The following is an 18,024-nucleotide window of genomic DNA, read 5'->3' on the forward strand; positions in this document are numbered from 1 at the left end:
GGTCCTAGGGAGGGGGGAGCACAGGGGCGGCAGGGCGGGGGATCCCCTCTGAGCCCTCAGCACCTGCCAGCCCAGGCTTGGCTACTGCAGGGATTCCGAGAGTATGTGCTGGCCACATGGATGGTACTTGAATGACAGAAGGGAGGGAAGGAGGGAAGAAAGGAAGAAGGAAGGAAGAAAGGAAGGAAGGAAGGAAGGTGAGGGGGAAGGAAGGAACTTCCTACAGACAGAAAAATGAAGCATCCATACTGTCAAGGGAGGAGCAGAACAGCCAGCGGGGTGCACTGGTGAGGAGGCGCCGGGCAGGGGATCAGGGCTGGGTCACCATGGTCCTTGAATGCCTCGGGAGAATAATTGGACTTTGAAGGGTTTTGAGGGAAGACAGATGCTCAGATATGAATTTGTGGGCACTTCCTCCAGCTCCTACAGGGAAGATGGATGGAGTGGGTGAATCTGGAGGTTGAAGCCTGGAAAGGAGGCTGTGGGGTACATCTTCAGGTAAGGAGATGAGGGGGTGGAGAGGTCCAAAGGTAGATACTTAAAAATTCAAGACTTGGGAGTATCTGGCTGTGGAGGTGAGGAAAGGAGGGGCCCTGAGGCCTTTTAAACAAAGTGACTGCTCTCTGCTATGAGTTGACCCCTGCCAGGCTTCATGACCTTGTTCCAGGGAACCCTCACACTGACCTCTCTCAACTGTCTGCAGTGGACAGGGGGCACAGGGTGCACTACGCAGACCCCCTGCAGGCTGAAGAACTCCTCCCTGCAGCTGGGAGTGTTGAGGCTGGCCGGCCACAGATGAGCACCTGTCCTTCAGCTGAACAGAGTCTCCCTGCCCGAGGCCTTGCCCTTCCTTGGGCAGCTACATCTAACAACTGGTCAAAGCAAGGGATAAAGGCCTGACCTCTTTCCCCAACTCAGGACAACCCCACAAAGAGAGCTCAGGTCCAGAGATCCCCACAGCTCTGTACTGTAACTGCATCACAGCCCAGCTTCCCTCTCTGCCCCATCCTGCTTCCCTTAATCCCTTCCCGCCAAGGGTGTTGATCCTGGTAAAACTCTTGCGTGCTCATCTCCCTCCACACGCAGGTATTATCATCCCCACTTTACTTATAAGGAAATTGGGGCTGAGAGATGTTAAGTGACTTGCCCATGGCTGCACAGCTGGTAAGTGGCAGGTCAGGGGCTGGCTGGGAAGGGAAGAGGCCAGGGAACCTGGCTGGCTGGGGCAGGGGGATGGGGTTGGGGTCAGTCTCCAGGGAAGGCCAGTTCAACCCATGGGCCAGCACTAGAACCAGGAGGGACTTATTCCTTCTACCTCCCTTTCCTCATTCCACAGATGGAGAAACTGAGATGGGAGAAGCAACAAGACTTGCCCAGGCTTATAATGTCAACTAATGATGGCCCGATGAGTATTCCCTAGGGTTCTGCCTCCCAGCCCAGCACAGGTGTTCCTTCGGACCAAACTGATATTCTCTTCCAGCCTGCCCCCCTTTCCAAGCCTTACACGGGGTCTCAGGCTCAGAGACCTAGCTGGGTTGACCCTTACTCAATTTCTTAAGGTTGGAATAAGGTGCCTGTAGTTCCCCAAGGCTCACCGCAGAGATCTTTGCAGCAGCCTGAGCTGCCCAGCCCTGGCGTGAAGCTGGGAAGTACTGGGATGGGCAGGCAGGATCTGACTGGCACAGTAGAGCAAACAGACGGGAAGGAAATCAATTTGAGTGTTTGATTAATTTTAATTTTTAATTTGCACAGAGAGTAATGCACCCCATTTGACACTGCATACTCACTGCAAGCTGCTGGCATTTGCCATTGCTGCCACCGCTGCAGCCTGGTGTGCCCAGCAGCTCCCTGCCCTTCTGTCAGGCGAGCCGGTCCCTCGCATGGCAGACTAGCCTTCTGCGATGCAAGGAGGAAGGGTTTCCTCCAGGGACCTCTGCCCCTTCTGCCCAGGGGAAAAGTGTCTGGTAAGTCCCCTCTGTGCAAAGTGGGAGGGGACAAAGATGTGCTCCTTCCTGGGAAGAGACCAGTCAGGCAACATCTGTTCCAAAGTCAGGGTTGTGCCAATGGACTCTCGGGCGTGGTGATGGACCAGTTTGAGGGGCAAGGGAGATTCTGGATGCACATCAGCTCACAGGTGCTAAGTAATTGCCCAGGCCATCTACATTCAAGGGCAACCCTGTACCCAGCGTCAGATCTCTAGGACAATCTCAACTCTCATGTTTTGGGATTTTAAGGTGAGGGTCAAAGCTCTGCTATCTCTTTGTTGATTTGGACTTTGATCACATACAGGGTGAGACAAGTTGGTCTGAACTAGGAGAGACTAAGTCCATCACACTCTGTAGCTCCTGGCCCTTCCTTCTCCCCACACCAGGCCTCATATACTGAGAGCATCATCCTGTGGGGTTGAGAACAGAGACCCTGGAGTGATGCAGACCTAGTTGGAATCCTGGTTCTGCCACTTATTAGCTGTGTGACCTTGGGCAAGTCAAATAATCTTGCTGATCATGGCCTTCAAGGACTCCTTCAGACCTTACCCTCTCTTGGTATCTACAAAACACAACATTCAATGGCCTTCTCCAGGAAGCCCTCCCTGATTAAGCCTTCTCTTCTCCTCACTATTCCCAGCTGCTGGCTCTGCCCTGAACAGGAGTCCTCTCTGATCCCTCCTTGGCCCTCAGTAGCTTAACTGTGTGCACTGCACACTCTGCATGGAGTGATATGTGCCTTTGATGCAGATATCCCTGCTTCACATCCAAGCTCATCTCCATGCTGGCCGCTTAGGCCCATTTCTTGAGCACCTCAAATCCAGCGGACCCAACACTGAACTCACCATCCCTTTCTAGACTCACCCTTGCCTCTTTTTCTTCCCTATCTCATTAAACACCACCACAATCGACTAATTGCTCAAGCCAGAGAGCTAGGAACCACTGAGACTCCTCTGCCAGCCTCATTCCCCACACCCTATTCTGCCCCAGGTCCTCCGTCCCCACCCTCCACTACCTATCCTCTGATGGGGCAGGCAGAGGGGAGGAGAAGGATTCTCTGTGGCATTTACTCTACTGTGTGGCCGGGCTGGGAGAGCCTTCAAAGAACAGCCAGTCCTCCCCTCCCATTTTACAGATGAGGACACTGGAACCCAAAAAGGGACAAAGGCCTGCCCTAGGCCTGATTGTGAGTTGCCCACAACAGAGCCACACTGAGAAGTGTGGCCCAGGTGGGCATCTCAGGGAGGTCGTGGTCAAGGCCAGGCCCTGTGACAGTAGCAGAAGGGAACCTAAAGGCCTTGAAGTCCTGGCTCACTCCACCCCATACCCCAGGCCCAAATAGCTCAGGGGAGGAATGAGGGACTGGGGCTGTGTTCAGGTTTCCAGGCAGAATGAATAACCCACTACTGAGAGCTCATGAAATTCAGACATTACTTCATGGCGACTCCACATCTTGGCCCCTGGGAGCCCCACTTGGATGTGGCCAAAACAGCAAGCAAGGTGGGGCCTTTGCTGTGCCTGGAGCTAGTGGTGATTCTTTGTGTCCCCCTACCCCCACACCCAATTCTCACACTGCCAGAAATTCTGCCACTGTCTGCTCAAATGTAAATTAATGCATTCTGACCATTAGAAGAGCTGGCACCAGGGTGGGAGAGAAGGATGAAGAGGAGGCATCCAGTTAGAGATCCCAGGGAGGGAACCCAGGGTGCACAGGTGTGACCCCTTTTACTGAGCACCCCCTGCATGCTGGGCACTGTGCTAAGTGCTTCCCAAGCTTCCTCCTTGCTGCTCCAAGGCCCCCTCCCTGTGACCCAAGTGTCACTCAACCCCTCCCAGCCTCAGTTTCCTCTCCTGTAAATAAAATTAGCATTAATAGCTGTCTCTGGAGGCTGTTAAGTGATTAAATAAGAAAAGGTGTGTAAAATGCTTCTTACATTGCCAGACACAAAGTAGATGCTAATTAAATGCTAATTATAAATGAGATAACGCAAGTGATCAGGCCTAGAACCGGCTTGGTTCATGCTTGTCAAGTCTGAGCTGTTAATAAGATAAATGCTTCACCACTTGCCACTGGCATGGGGCAGAGCTGGCGGTGGAGAGAGGAGTCTGCCCAGGGCTATGGGACAAAGGAGTGGTCTAGAAACCCAGAGCATTAATGCTAAGAAAAAGCATAGAGAAAGGGTGAAGCCACAGGAAATGGACCACCAGAGGCCAGAATCCACTCTTATCTTTTAAAAGCCTCTCTCTCTGAGGTTTGGGCCTGGATGAGCCAACTCCGAAGGCCCCCAAGTTTTCTGGATTGGACCAAGCCAGCAGTCAAGAAGGGATGAGAACTTCACCCACCAGGAGGGAGAGGGGAATAACAGAGACCCAAAATGAGACAGAGACATCAGGAAGACAGCCATGTGACAGCCACCACTACACAGCCCTCATAGCATGCGTGCATGGCCTTTGCCTACATTTTCTCATCTCATCCTCTGAGCAACCACGTCAAGGGCGTTGTTTTGCCTGTACACAGACAGGGGGCTCCAGAAGACACAGGCCCAGGCAGTCAGGCTGCATGGAAACAAGAAGCCACTGACCTGCTGAATGACTTAGGCAAGTCATGTTCCCAGAGCCCTAGGACCCAGGTCCCACCTATATGATGATTTCTCAGGATGAGCTTGTTCTGAGAAACCCAACTCCACATTCCACCCACCCATGGGGAGTTTGGGTGCACTCTCCAGGGTCCTGAAATATCTCTTCTGCCTTTAAGCAGTCTGGAGACCCCAAAGCTGACTTGGTTCGCTGGACACGTTCCTTAAAACCAGGAAGATACATCAACATTTTGGATATGGACTATTATCCTAAGCACTCGTGGGAAGCTATTTCTTAGATTCATCACCACCACCACCACCACCACCAAGGACAATGCTTTTTTGAAGTCCATGAATTGATGCACCTCTCCCTTCTCCCTGTGGGTGGCTCCATTCCCATTTGAATTTTCATGTAAAGGATGTGCCTCAATGAGATGGGCTTGTCTGCAGCCCTGGAATCAGATGAGTGCAGCAGGAGGAGTTTAACCAGGTGCTCAGTAAATGTCATCGGCTGTCATCATCACAACCATAATCCTTATCTTCCCTGGGCAGCCCTCCCTCCTTCTGGGATAGCAACCACACCCAGATGTGCACCCCCATCTTGTGGCTCCAAGAAGCACACCCAGGGAGAAGGCAATGGTCTCCACTGCTGTGTGCAAAAGATGGCCAGACAGCAGCCTTTAAGGGAAGGGGGAGGAGGGCCCTCCTTTCAGAGGCTGCTCAGATCCTTTCTGTCCCAAAGCTCCCCATTGGGTGACCTGGAATAAACTTGTCCTACCTGTGCTTTCAAATCAAAACTGGGTAAAGTCTGAGAGGGCTGCCTCAGTCCCTTGCCCACCATTCACAAGTCCTGATAGGGAAACCCCAGGAAGTGGCTCCAGGACCTGTAGACCCTGCTTCTTTGCCCCCCCGCCCCAGTTTCCCCATCTCAGTGGGAAACCAAGCAGCCAGATTCTAGTGACCGAAGAAGGCAGAGTCTCTCCCTATTTAAGAAAGGGGCCTAGCTCTTAAGGAAAGAGCTGTGTCCCCACTACAAGGGTAGAGGATGGGGAAAGAGAAAGAGCTACACCGCTACCCTTTGCTCCACTCCCACATGCTCCCAGTTACCCAAGCTTGGACAGGGCAGATTCTCAAAGCAGAGGCCCCTTACTCTTGTCATCACGTTCAGCCCCAACCAGCCAGGACCCTGTTACTCAGTCTTCATTGCAGAGCAACTCTGCAGGCTCCATTGCTGGGCCTGAGAACCCTCAACTCCTCCTTTCACAAACACTTATTAAGTACCTACTTTGTGCCTGAACTGTGCCAGGCAATTCTCTTACACTTGATCCCGTTTGATCCTAAGACAACCCATGGAAGTAGGTATTTTACAGGTGAGAAAACTGAGGCTTAGAGAGGTTAATTTATTTTCCTAAGGTCACACAGCTGAGGACGGGTGGATGAGGAAGACCAGATTGCCCCTTTTCCAGTCTGATGAGGGTGGCTCTCACAGCCCTGTACCAAATGGTTGATTCCATAGAACTGGTCACAGCACAAACTTTTGCCTGAGTACAGGTGAGCTTCACTAAGGAATCAGAGGGGAAAGGAATGTCTAGCCTAGTTTATACCTGCTCTAGGAGAACCTGCCCAGCTAGCTCCTTGGCTCTTGGAAGGTTACCCAACGTAGGCAATGGTCAAGGTGATGGAGGGGGAAAAGTAGTCACATCCAAGGCCCAACTCCTTCCTTGTTTCCCACCTGACGGGCAATCGGGCATTCAGAGCCCTGCTGGGGCTGCAGAGTGGGGAACACAGGGGGATGTGCCCTGTGAGATCCAGGAGGCAGAGATGTTCCTGTCTCCCCCACCTGAATACAGGCCACTCACTTCTCTGGACCACTGAGGAAGACCCCTTCTGAAATGCTAACGTTTTCTGAAAGGGTCAGGGGTCACTATCCCCAGGGGTCAGGCAGGTAACCAGAAACAGACCTGCTGAGGAAGGGCCAGGGGAGTGCAGGCTTTGCCTAAAAGCCCCAACTACCCAGTGTGACCCTTCTGATTTTGAAAAATCTTGAAAGAGAAGCCAAAAGCCAGACTTCCCTCAGAAACTGCCCATTTTTTAAATGTTGGCCACTAATTCAATTTCTTAAGTACCCTATGGGCCAAACTTGCCATCCCTGGCTTATGCCATTAGATGCTCCCATTGAGCAAGGCCCCAGTGGAGACAACAGTGTGATCCAGCAGTTCACAGTTCACAGACCCCCTGCCCATCTCCCCTATCTGAGCTTTGGGGGATCATGGTCCCTTTTTTACAGCTGTAGAAACTGAGGCTCAGAGCAGGCAGAGTCCTTGGTAAGCCTGGGCCCTGACCCCATCCCAGGCTTCCTCCTGCTGTCCCAAGTCAGTAACCTCTTGTTGCAGCCCATGGAACACAGGCAGGCCTTGCTATGGGAGGAGACCCCAGCTCCAACAAGATCGAACTGGCCTGACCACAGATGAGGACACTGGGTTGCTCTGAGGTGCAAGACCCAGGAACCTGGGGCAAAGGAGGCATAAATTTTATTCCATCCCTTCCCCCTTAGTGGGCCCTTTTGATTGAGGTGCAGGAGTGGGGTCCCAGGGCCCAGAAAAGGTGAAACTGAGTGGCAAGAGGGCTACCAGGGGCCCTGGTAGTGGGAAAGAAGGCTGGATTGGATCAGATTTTCTCCATTTGGAGGGATGTTCGCTCCACTAGGTGCTAGTCTCATCAATATTTTCCATCAACAACTTGTTACACTCAATAGGATGGGGACTGGATGGGGATAGGGTTCAGGGACCAGGCCTACAGGGACCTAGAAGCCAGGCTTCTCATGGGGAGGCCAGAGGGAGGTGATAAAATCCACAAATCCAAGACAAGAAGGCATCAATGTCCTTTCTCAGCTTTTTACACACATGCACACGTGTGCCCAAGACTTGTGCATGGAAACATCAGCAGATGCACACATACATGTATACGGGCAGATATACATGCATACATTCTCACGCATACCTCCAAAGCCTTTGCTTACACCATGCTCCCCACCTAGGACATGCTCCCCTTCTCTCTGAATCCTCTCCAATCATTTCTTTGGCCGCTTCCATCCCTAGTCTCTGGAGCCAGAGAAGTGTGTCTGGACCATGACTCAGGCCTGAGGCTAATGAGCCTTGGGTGTGTGTGAGAGAGAGAAAGGAAAAGGGTCCTAGGGCAGAGTGGAGCTCAAGGACAAGGACAGTCCCGGAGCTGGCAGAGGGGCAGAGAGGTGTCCCAACGCTGCCAGCTTGGGAATGCTGAGGCTGCCAGCAGGGCACTGAGAAAGGCCTGCTGTTCACTGTCTGGAGAAAAGGGCACCGAGGCTGGGCCTAAAAATCTTCCTCCGGGGCCCCTTGCTGGAAGTCCTCCAGGATTACCACGGGCTGGGTGCTCCCTCCTTCCTCTGAGCTCCAATAGCCTTGATGGTGGGCAGAACCCATTGGACACTGAGCTCAGGAAATCTTAAATCTATCTTCCAGGAGCATCCAACCTCTGGTTCAGCTCCAGATCCAGGATTGTACTTTTAAAACGCAAGCCCTTTGGCGGTAGGGAGGTAGCTTCAGCACCTAGCAACGGAGAAACCAGGCCGAGTGTGATTGGTCAGTTCCAGCACAAGAGAGAAGGTGTGAGCTGATTGGCTGGCGATGCTTATAAAAGCAAGACGCCAGCGACCACGAAGCACAAGTTCCCGCAAAGCGGGTTGGTAGGGCCCAGAAGAAGGAGGGCAGCCCGCACCTCAGAATTCCCCCTTCCACCCCCAATATCCCTCTGTCCTCATGGGCTATCAAGGCAGCAGTGACTTAGTCTGAAGTAGCTTTGGCCAGTCCAGTGTGATGAGAGGGCTGCACAGTAAGGGTCCCCTTCCCAAGGCTGTGGGTTGTCCTTTCCTGCAGCAGACAAGAGCTGTTTTTGTACTGCATGCAAATGTGGCTGCATGCGCTCGTAACTGTATGTGCATGTGCTACATGAACCAGTCATGTGCCCTGGTCCTAAACAGGCTGACCTCAAATCTCACTCATTCGCACAGGAACAAGGACCCTGGGGAGTCACGTTCCAGCTCTGCCACATATCATCTGTGTGACCTTGATGAGCTACTTAACCTCTCTGTGCCTCTGAGTCTTCATCTGTACAATGGGGATAATAATTTCATCTTCCTCATAGGTAAATGACTTAATACAGTGGGTGGTACATGGTAGGTGCCATATGGGTGTTAGTATATTTTTCAGCAAAGCCTTACTGAGTACCTACTATGTACCTGGGAGTCTGATAGGTGCTAGAAACACATACTAATCCAGACAGGCACAATTCCCACCCTCAAGGGGGATCCAGTCTATCAAGGGTCCTCAAGGCTGCCACAAAGTTGCAGATGGGACAAGTAACGACTGAGACAGAGGATGGGAGAGGGGGTACCAGGGACACTATTCTCTCTGTTTTCCTGCTGCCTTTCTGGCTGTACCTTCTCAAGCCACCCTGGGCTCCCTGTCCTCTGCCAGCCCCAGCTGGAGGGGTCTTCCAGGGTCTTGCCTCTTCTCTCCCCACAGAGCTCCCACCAGCTCACCCAGCCTCTCCCATCTCCACACAGGTGGCACCCACATCTCCTCTTCAGCCTGGCACACCCAGCTGTCTGCTCAACATCTTCACCTGGATGTCCACCATGTCCAGATAACAAATCACCCTCCTCTCCAACTAGGTCTACGCTCTTTCTGGGTGCCCATCTTAAAACCTGGAACTCCCTGCTACCCAGCCACCAAGCCAGGAGACTGGAAGCCCCCTTGTCACTTCACTTTCCATTACCCCCTCATTCAGCCTACCTCCTGAAGTCCTAACAACTCTCCCCCCTAAATCACCATGAATCCATCCATTTCTCTCCAACCCCACCGGACTACCCCACCCCCAGTTGTAGGTGCTATTGGTGCCTTACTCAGATCTCTTTTTACCAGTGCATTTGCCCCTCAGCTGCCCTTCTCTGCAGCGTTGCCCTCAGACAAGGGAGACTGACCTTATTAGGAAATGCCTGGAGGTTTTACAAGCCAAGCCAATGGCTGACAGATCCAGGAACAAAAGCCCACCCACAACCCCCTAGCCTCCTGGTAACTCTGTTGCTGTTCAGGCTCCAGAGCTCCCTTGGGTTGAGGCTTCAGCTGACCCCTCACCCTTGCCTAGCTTCCTCCCCATCCTATCCCACTCTCTTGTGGGCATCACTTGAAAGCACGCATTTAATAAACCTCTAGCACTCAGATCTCCCTTTCTGGCTCTGCCTCTCAGGAACCCAACCTAAGACACCATGTCCCTTGTTGGGCTAGTCAAAATGATGCATCCCAGCCCCTGAGGACAGGGGTGGGGGCCAGGCTGGGCCAGGGATGGTGGGGCCCTGGGAAGGGAATGCAAATGAGCTTTGATCCTCCCCACCCACCTCGTAGGGGTTGGCCCGAAGGAGCTGGGCAGGGCCACCTGGCCCCCCAGACGTTGTGATTAAGTTTTGTGCCAGAAGGAGAATGGAGAATTGGTGCTTTCCCGCCTCCCTTTTTCTTTTTACTTCTCTTTTGCTTTTTTTTTTTCAAAGGCTGAGCCCAAGTTAATCAGATAAACTCCTTGCCAGTTGCACCAACAATTTTTCTAAGGTTCAGTCTCCCCAGAGCAACTCATAATTACTCCAGACTGAGACATTAAAGCAAAGGGGAAAGAGGGGAGAAAAAGATGTTTTTAATTAAAAAATTAATTTTTCCAACAGACCCACTGACGGCTGCCTGGCTGTGTGGCTTCCCTCCCCCAGAGACAGTTCCCCTCCATCCTTCTCTTCCTCATTAAACCTCGAGGAGGGCGGGGTGGGCCTGGTGAGAGCAGCCCCTCCCCTTGAACAAAGCTTCCTCTCCCTCCAGCTGAAGCTTCAAACTCTCTGGCCTCCGTAAAGTAAGTGGTTGGATTGCAGGAGTCTAGGTGGGAACAGCAGACTCAGTGCAGGCTTTGGACTCAGACAGATTCAGATCCCTATTCAGACCCATAAGATATGTGTGACTAGGATGAGCTCCCTGGCACCTCTCTACTCAAGTGAAGTCCTCTGGCCAGCATCATTGACATCACCTGTTAGAAACCAGAATCTTGGACCTCCTCCCGAGGTCACCTGAATTCAAATCTGTGTTTTAATAAGATCCCTGGTGATTCATGTGCACACTACATTTTAAGAAACACTGCCTGAGTGGCTCTGAGTCTCGGTCATCTCCTCTGGAAAATGGAGACAATAAGGACCTCTGCCTTGCAGTTCAGTTTGCAAGGATTTTGAAAATGTAGAAGAAAACAGTTCAGCAAATTGTAAAGTAGGAACCTCAAGAAACATTCACTACTTACCCTGAGCCATTCCATTGCTTGGTGTCAAACCTCACATGTAGCATTTCAGGAACTTGACTTGGTGAGCCCAAGACCTTCCTGCTCTCTCTGGCACTTTGCTCCCTGTGTCCGGGGTCTGGCCAGAAATTTCTTAAAGGAACTAAAGATTTTGTATCAAGGAACTCTGGACTAGAGGAGATAAAGTCACTCAATGTTGGAAGCATTGCCTGAGTGCCTCCCTTGCTTGCAACGTGCTGGGAGCTGCTAGGGGTGGGTAGGGTTGGTAGAGAGGGCTGCTCAAATCCCAATGTCATGGGGATAAATATATCCACTCTAGACAGATATCAGTAACCAAGGGCTTTCATTTTTACCTTGTCATTCCCTTCTGGGGTCTTTCCCGAAGGCACAATTTAAAGTGTAGACCATTGGGTTACCTCTAATCAAGAGTAACTGGAAATAACACTGAGAGAAAGACTAAGTAAATGGTCGTAAGGACCTTTGAAATATTAAAGACCTTTTAATGACAAGAAGAAATGTTTGTAATGTAATGTAGGATACAGAACAGCCATAAAGTTACCTACGGGCAAGGCCCTGCCCCAGGGAAAGAGGGCGGAGGAAGGAAGACAAAATAACAGGAGCAGGAGCAGGGCAGCAGCAGACAGAGCCCAGGCTCAGGGCTTACCTCCAGCCCCTGCAGAAACCAACAGAAGGAAAGCAGAGAGGGAGGTTGGTGTGGACCATGTGGCCGGGGTGTGAAGGGAAAGCTGAGGCTCCGAGACGCAGCTCACTCTAAGCCATGGGGTGCAGGGCGAAGCAGCTCCCAGTACCCTCCAGGCCTGGCTCCTGGAGCTCAGTACCTGAGTGGGGCCAAGCCTGCGCCATCAAGCCTCATGGTTACATTAGCCCAGAACAGGCAGGAACTGGCATCACATCACAGCATCCAGAGGTCTTCGGCACTGGCAGAGTTTAGGGAGAGAGGCGCTGTCGTTACAGGAATGTTGATGTCTATCCAGTAGCCAAAGCAAGTGGGCCTTCAGTCAAGATGTATCTCCAACTTTGTGCTCTGTGGGCTACCACAACCTCCTCCACTTTTCTGCAAACCTTTAACAGTGACAGAGAAAATTTTTAAAGGAAAAAATTAATAAATAAGGCAGAACTTAGGGAGGCCAGAGGAAGCTGGCCCAGCAAAGCCACATGCTGTCTCGGGGACTGGATATGCAATACTTACAAAATCACCAAGGGATTAGACCCCTAAGCAGAGTACAAAAGGAGGGTAAAACCAAAATTTTAGACAATAATTTTTTTTAAAAATTGAAAACATCGGAGCCAATGCTTCAAAGTACTGTTTAAAAAAAAATGAAAGGTAAAATTCCATCTGCAGCTAAATAATCACTTAAGATTAAAAACAAAACTTTTTCAAACACATATAGACTAGGAAAGTTTATAGTCAAGAGACTACTGAAAAAAGACCTAAAGGATGTACTTCAGCAAAACGATAAGTGAACCTAATGGGAAAAGTAGGATGTAAAAAAACCAAGAATGAGTGCAGAAATTCATTTAAAAAAAAATAGTGAACTGAACTATTGACCATAAAATAATAACAGCTACAATTGTGTTTTTAAGTCATAATATTTTAACAACAAAATTAAGAATTCTTTACTTGTCCAGAGGATAATAGAGATACTGAATAATCCATGAACTTTGTTTAAAAAAATTATAAGTAAATATGTATATTAAAATGTAAGAGAAGCCACTAAAGATTGTAAATACAATTTATAGCTTGTGAGATACAGTTAAAGCAATATTTAGAAGTAAATGTATAGCCTTAAATGAATTTATTAATATATGGAAAAATTTTAAATAAACATTGTTATTTAATTCAAAAAGGAAGAAAAAGAACAAAAAAGGAAACCCAAAGAAAGTAGAGGGAAGAAAACAATAAGAAAAGGTAAATATGTATCTGTAACAGGAAACAAAAAGCAGCAGAGGGGTACGGCAGTCAGATTAGTTCATCTTTCACACCTGCTTTGCAGATTTGCAACTTTACGTGCTGTAAAAATTTTCATTCTAACTTGGTCTGTTTTTAAAAGTTGTAACTTGTTTGAGTAATCCCATTATATCAAATATTTATTTTTGCAGGAGGTTTGGTGATGGACTTTAGATACAGGCCTGAATGATTTGACTGGGGAGTAGAGGTAACAATCTTTGCCACATAGTTTTAGGATTCCTACCTCATGTCCATCCTCTCAACACCAAGTGAAGCGGGGACGGTGGGGCTGTCACTGAGGTACAGAGAGGCAGAGACGTGTGGACAATGTCTAGTGGCACAACCAGAAACAGCCCCCACGTCTCCACCCCCCACAAGCCCAGTGTTTCCCGTGTCTCCCCAGGCCACCATCTACTTGCTGGGGAATTCTGAGATATCTCTCCTTGAAGTCTCCTTCCTGGGGCTGATTCAGACCAACCTTGTGCATATGACCTCATCAGAGATGTCAGAAGTGAGAGAACACAGTGCCCCTGGGGGACACTGCCAAGCAGTCCAGGCTCCCCTCACTCTCCCTTGGAAAGGATGACAGATCCTAGGCCAGGAACGCTGCACACCTGCCAGGCGCGGCCTCCAGGTCCTGGTGTCTGAGGCTCACCTTCGCAGGCAGACAGCAGGGAGGGCCTGTCTTACAAGACCAGAGAGACCATTTTGCAAGTGGACAGAAAAAAGCTCTCGTGAAGAAAATCATCATTCTTTGGATCTTATTAAGATGAGGCCCAGTCACTTTTTTTGGGGGGGGGGGGTTCAGAAGGGAGGCACGGGGGCAGCAGGTAATTAGGTTTATTCTGTTTCTTACTTTTTTGGTAGAGGAACTGGGTTTTGAACCCAAGACCTCATGCATGCTAAGCATGCACTTCTACCACTTGAGCTATATGCTCCCCACCAAGGAACAGTCATTCTTCAGTTAATATCTCCACCTACTTAGGAAGAAAGGTAGATCATTGACAATTTCTGACTAGAATGACTTGGCCTAATATTGTGGTTATAAAATCCTAGACTGGTAAATTCCCTCATCTGTGAAATGTCCTTCCCCAGAGAGCTTCTGGAGCATGGCAGACATTCAGCGACCTGGATGGGCACCATGAGGTCCAGCCAAGATGGGCTGCAGTTGGGGTCCAGGTTCCCTGTCACACCTGCTCTGCCCCCCACTCCCTGAGCGAGCTGCTCCACGTTTCTTTAGTCAGGATGGTATCTGATTCCCTGACAAGCTCTGACCTAATGGTTTGGACTCTAAGACAACCTTGAGGAACGGCACCAGCCTCTGTCTGGGGCTACTAATGTTTCCATGGAGGACAAAGAAGGATGCCTTCATTGTCTGGGGTTCCTGCGGAGTGAAGGGAAGGCAGAATTAGCCTGCCTACCTGATTCCTTCACACTGTCACCATCTTGGAAGCAAACACTCTGCAATTTGCTTTGAAATCTTTAGAAACAAAAAAACAAAAAACCTGAGTCACAGAGTAGTCAGGGCTGAAAAGAATCTTGGAGAACAACTGGTCCAAACCCCTGGTTGTTCTGAGAAGGAAACTGAGGCCCAAGGCCATACAATGAGGACGAGGTGGACCTGAATCGGCAGCCCCTGGGGTCAGCATCAGCTGCCAGCAGCCCACACGCCCAAGGCTCATGAGGCCAAGGGGACCAAATCTCTGCCGCCCAGAGGAGCAGGAGAGAGGGAAAGAGAATGGGGAGAACAGAATACAGGGTGGCAGGAAGCAGTGTAAGTGTGCTCAGCCCAATTGTACTTGATCAGTCGTAGGCGGGGGGCACGGCAGCAGGAGCGGCCGCTGGAACCACAGCTCCCCGGAGCCCCATCACTCAGCGATATGGTAATAAAGTGGCCAGGGCTGGAAAATGCTATGAGGCTCCAGAGAGCTCAGGCTCATCCCGCTGGATTATAACCCTGTTATCGACACCCCTGGGGCCTGTTCTGTCTCCTTCGGCCCCAGCTCCGGAGATGAAACCTCCAGTGGGATGCAGCCTGACTCAAGCCAAGGGCTGGGAGAGAAAGGAGGCAGGTGGTGGGAGAAACTGACTCCCCCAGGGCCACTCCTGTCATAGATGTCTCTTCTCCCTGAGCCCCAACTCCAGCGTCCACCGAGGCCTTAGCCGTGCACTGGGCTGTGTATTAGGGAGACAGGAGGAGGAGAAACTGGAGTCAGGCCTGAGGGTCCTGGAGTGCTGGGGGCACAGTTCACTTGCCAAAAGGTTAACAGATAGCAGAGATTGTGCGGTTCAGCTGTTGATACTCAGAAGACAGAAAGGGCCCCGAGGGTTTCAGAGGAGAAGAAAAGCTCCCTGGGGGATGTGTGGCTATACCAGCTTTGAAGGATCATAATTCTTTTCCTGAACCATTGCTACAGTCTCCTGCAGGCCTTCACCCTTCTTCCCAGCCTCCCACACACAGGTCGGATCGGAGAGTTTCCTGAACAGCAGGTGCCCGCTGTCATTCTACGTGAAACTCTCCCCAGCATGCCAACACTTCCAGGAGAAAGTCAAAATCCTATCACATAATAATAATATTCAGCCATAAACAGAAATGAAATTCTGATATGTGCTACAACATGGGAGAAACTTGAAATCATTATGCCAAGTGAAATAAGCCAGACACAGAAGGACAAATACTATATGATTCCACTTATAGGCTATCCCTAGAAAGGCAAGTTCACAGAGACTGAAAGGAGAATGGTGGTTGCCAGGGCCTGGGAGCAGGAGCATGGGGGAAAGGGGTTATTGCTTAATGGGTGCAGAGTTTCTGTTTGGGAAGATGAAGAGTTCTTGAAATAGATAGTGGTGATGGTTACAAAATATTGTGAATCTACTTAATGCCACTGAATTGTATGGTTAAAATGGTAAATTTCATGTTATGTATATTATACCACGATTGAAAAAAAATCCTTACCCCAGAAGTAATGTTCTATGTCAATTATACCTCAATTTTTAAAAATCTATCACACACTGCCATGCAGGGCACCTGCCACCTTTCCGTAATCTCAAGAGGGCACATACATAGCATGAGGGGAGAACCAGAAGTCTTGCTGAGCACAGGTAAGGTCACCACAAGCTCATAGCTCATCCCCTGATGACCCTCTGTCCTGGCCTCTGCAAACTGCTTGCTGCCTCCTGTAGGCACCATGTCCTGTCACCTATCTGTGCCTTTGCACATGCTGTGCCTCTGGCCTCGAGTTCCAGCTCCCCCTTCACTTCCAGGCTAACACCAGCAGGTTTTTCAGGACCCCACTGATGCTCCCTACACAAGCAGAGTCAGAGCCACCATCCTCTGGGCATCCACATCTCCTCGGATGCCTGCATCCAGGAGGAACCTATGCTGACAGGTGCTGAATTTGTGGGCGCATAAGGTGATGCTACCTCCTTGAAGTGGGGCTGGACGAGGCAGCCCAAGACAGCGCTGCAAGGACTCCAGTGTCACAGCCTCTAGGTGCTCTTAATTAAATCAACAACCACAACAAGCCACATCACTCAGCAGAAGTAGAATTTGGGTTACTTCCCCAGCATTTTCGATTTGAACGTAAGCCATAACTCAAAAGCAGCAGAGGCACTGCTAGGGGCAAGCTTAATATTAGCTTCCCAAGAGAATGCAGTGATATTTTGGTCCACTAGCAACAGATAAAAAAAAGAAGAAGATAAGACTTAGAGAAAATCAAAAGAGCAGCTAAAAGTTATAGCTGGCTCTCTAGGAGAATTTTTAAGTGGCCCCAACTAGAAGAGTTTAAAACATGAGTTTTAGCTTAGAAAATTTATGATCTACAAAAAATGTAAATCTACCAATCAAGATCTGATTTCCTATCCTATTGTAGTATAGAAGATGCTTAATTTAAATAAATAAAATCACATTCACTAGATGGATAGATAGGTAGGTAGGTGGATAGGGACACGGAGACAGAGATATAGACACATATGTAACTAAAAAATACTTAGATTTTTTGAATCCTTGTCAATTCGTGATGTGACTTGCATACCTGCACATCTTGTACCCCAGCAAGTCCAGGACAGTGTCTGTGTCCTCACTTCCTCATCTAGACTGTGAACTCCTTGAGGACAAGTCCCTTTGGTTGTGGTCCCAGCCCAACAGAGTTTGGCACATAAGCAGAAATAGATACATATCCACTTTGCAATTTAACAAGTTAGTCTTTGTTTCATCAGCACACAGCACGAGACCTGGTCTCAGCCAAAGCTTAGTATGTGTTAGGAGAAAAGGAGGGGAGGACCTGACCACTGACACTGTGTCCTCCACCGGAAAATGGCCTGCCTCCTGATGTAAGCACTTGGAGAAGCAGAAGCAGCTGCAAACAGGAGAGCTGTTGGGTCTCTGCTCCCAAGTCTGCCCGCGGGGGAGGATGGCAAGGAAGGGAGGAGGCACAGCAGAGTTTCCTCGTCTGCAGAGGGGCCAGGCTGCCTGGGTTCTGGGGCCGCGAAGGTCGAGGCAGAAACTGCACAGAACTCTCCATGAGCCCGGAGTAGCTCAGGATCTGCAATTGGGATGATGAGATCCAAGGGAAATTTCCAGAAGGGACTGTTAGCAGTAGCAGTATTCACGATAGCAAAGAACAGAAAACAGAACAGACACAAACTGAACAATCCAAATGCCCTTTGAAAGGAAAATGGGTACAGGGGATAGAATCATTGTGTGGAATACTGAGATGGCCTAAAATGGAGGAACTCACAGCTACACACAATCGTATGAATAAATCTTAGCAGCAGAATGTTGAGTGAAGAAGTAAATCTCATACAACATGACGGATGCCCTTTCTATAAGGTTCGCAAACAACTAAAATCAGAAACATATTTTTCACTCATCACAAGGAAAAAAATTTTTTCTGTTTCTTTGTTGTTGTATCTATGTCAGATGATGGATGCTCACTAAACCTATCGTGGTCATCATTTCATGAATTATGTAAGTCAATCATTCTGCTGCACACCTTTAACTTACACCATGCTAAATGTCAATTATATCTCAATAAAAATGGAAGAGAAACAAAAACATACTGCTTTGGTATCCACTGACATGTGGTTGTGGTAACATTACCCAAGCTCAGTAAAACTTTCAGTTCTTCCT

The sequence above is a fragment of the Camelus bactrianus genome, chromosome 27, assembly GCF_048773025.1.
Source record: "Camelus bactrianus isolate YW-2024 breed Bactrian camel chromosome 27, ASM4877302v1, whole genome shotgun sequence".
In the NCBI taxonomy this organism is placed as follows: Eukaryota; Metazoa; Chordata; class Mammalia; order Artiodactyla; family Camelidae; genus Camelus; species Camelus bactrianus.